The sequence below is a fragment of the Lactuca saligna genome, chromosome 9, assembly GCF_052625555.1.
Source record: "Lactuca saligna cultivar CGN05327 chromosome 9, ASM5262555v1, whole genome shotgun sequence".
Taxonomy (NCBI): domain Eukaryota; kingdom Viridiplantae; phylum Streptophyta; class Magnoliopsida; order Asterales; family Asteraceae; genus Lactuca; species Lactuca saligna.
This window is the reverse complement of record NC_136425.1, coordinates 193867525-193870072: the sequence shown is the minus strand read 5'-3', so window position 1 is coordinate 193870072 and position 2548 is coordinate 193867525. Positions and strand designations below refer to the sequence as shown.

At 39.6% G+C, this 2548-nt stretch overlaps 1 non-coding gene across 1 annotated transcript; it reads left to right on the top strand.

The window, feature by feature from the left end:
• The first annotated feature begins 1290 nt into the window (after positions 1-1290).
• LOC145019071 (small nucleolar RNA R71) lies at positions 1291-1397 on the top strand. Its single transcript, XR_013667390.1, has one exon. It is a non-coding gene; the product is annotated as a small nucleolar RNA R71 (small nucleolar RNA).
• Positions 1398-2548: the final 1151 nt, after the last annotated feature.

Sequence of the window (2548 nt, the reverse complement as noted above, 5' to 3'; positions counted from 1 at the left end):
GCTAGCCCCAGAATCGGCTAGAGCATAAACCTTCATGTCGTTCCCATACTCACATGGAAGAGTGAGTCGTCCAGGATCCCCCATCTTCTTAGGTATGTCCCCCCAATAAAGCCCTTGAACTTTTCTCACTTAGAATAACTTTAGAATTCTTCTTTAGTCGCTGACGAGTGTCTATCAAGTCTTGTAAAGTTTTTTCATATTCGGGAATTTTGGATAACGACTCGACAAAGGGAGTACTAAGCGGGATACCCTTAATAAACTCTATATGCTCTCTTTCTAGTGGACTAAGGGCAGCTCGGGAAGGAAACGGCAAAGGTGGTTGATAAGATAAAATAGGGATGGAATTTCTCTGTTCAGACAGAGCCCACGACGTGAGCATAGCGGGCTCACGTCGTGAACTCGGTGTTCCAACAACTTCTTCATTTTCGAGTCTTGGCTTCTTTGGCTTGGGATCGGGCTATTGTGGCTCCACTTCTAATGATTCTAGGAACTCAGAGATGGCCTCTTCTTCAGTATCTATGGCCATTATATGAGATTGTGTCTTTTTTTTGGGATTTTTCGGGGACATCTTCTCATGAACCAAAGTGGTTAGTTGACCAAGTTGCACTTCAAGATTATTGATGGAGGCTTGTTGATTTTTTATTAAAGCTTTCTGTTCTATCATCAATGCGTGATGATTCTTCATCAAAGTTCTTTGTTCATCAAGAGCAGAATTAGCAGCCTCGTGTATCTTTTCTGAAGCCTCCATAAACTTAACTAACATGGTCTCTAGATCGGGTTTCTTCTTAGTTGGTGGTTGTTCTTTTTGGTAGAAGCCTCTGCCAGTTTGTCTAAATTTTTCTTCCTTTTTCTTCTTGTATTCATCATAAGGCAACCACTCTTTTTTTGGTTTCCTCCAATATTCATCATAGTTGTCCCCACTCGAATAGCAAACTTGAGCTTTCTTGTTTCCATATTCATCCAAGTTGCAATCTTTTGTCAAATGTGGGCCACTACATCTCTCGCAACCAACTCTAATTGCATGAATTGATTGGTCCATTTGTGTCAATATCCTTTCCATAGTGTTAAGCATTGCCGTCACAGCATCCATCTCTTCAGGTTGTGCACCCCCAACTCCTTTAATGCCTTCATTCCTTGGACTATGATATTTACGAGAGTGTTTTGCGAATTCTTCAATTAATTCCTTGACTTCGCCCGAATTTTTTTGCAAGTGGTCCTTTAGAATCAAGGAGTTGTCTTGTCATCACATTGACCCCGTCATAGAATATGGACACCTCTTGTTGAATGTTAAGGTCATATTGAGGACAATTCCTTAACAACCCTTTGTAACGTCCCCAAGCTTCGTAAAGTGACTCCCCCGAGTTTTGCTCAAAATTGGCTATTGCCTTTTTGAGTTTAGCAATCTTGGATGGTGGACAGAATTGGTCTAGAAACTGCTCACGCATTTGAGCCCAAGTAGTTAGTGTACCGGGTGGGAGTGCTTTTAACCAATCCTTTGCAGCTCCTTTAAAGGTAATGGGAAGCATCCTTAGCAAGACGGTGTCTCTGTTAACATTTGGGACATTGAAGTAATCAACAATGTCGTTCACTTCATCTAAGTGTTTGAACGCATCCTCATGATCCTTTCCATAGAATGTGATATCCTTTAGTGCGGAAATGATATGTCCCTTCAGCTCGAATGTGGCAGTGGCAGGGATTGTAGGTTGTATCAAGCCTGGACCAACATCATCTCGAATTCTCTTTCTGTAAGCTCCCATGGACATTTATTTAATATTTTCCATCTCGTTCCTTGGCTCGTTCTCGGGTTCACTTGTATGTTCTTCAAATTCAAGCTCGATATCGTATTCAGATTTGGTTTGGATGGGTATTTGATCCAAGTGTTCAAGCTTGCTCTTGTTCTTTGAAGATGAACTTGACTCCCCCGATTTGTTCCCTGATTTCTTTGAGAACCCTAATTTGAATTCTTGTAGAGGTGTCTTCTTTTTGTGAATTGCAGACTCATGATCTTCAAGCGGTATCACCAAAGGGGTGTTAGATCCTCTTGTCATGTACTCCTGTAAAAACATAAAAAATAAGATGTAAAACCGAACTAAGAAAAACGGACTAAAATAAGCAAAACTAACATAGACAGAATTCACGTCGTGAATCTAAAAGGTTCACCTAGTGAATCCTGTAATGCAGAGAATAATAAAATAAAAAACTAAAACATAAAAGTAACTTCTTGTAGGTTTTGCACTACAAAAAGGATCGATTAATTGAAGGCAAACAAACTAATAATTAAATAATCCGTTCCCCGGCAACGGCGCCAAAAACTTGATGTGCACGGAAGCACCCACTAATTTTAATATGTATAACCTAACAAACTTAGACTAACTATGCACTTGTGGGCAGTGTACCTAGTCAGATTACAATATAACTTAGGTAAGTCGGGTGTCGGTCATAGGGAACGGTGTTATTAATTAATCTATTCACTACTAAATTAATCTAACTATTAATAAGATAAAAGGGGTTTTTATCTAATTTTGCAAGTTTAGATGAACTTAATTCT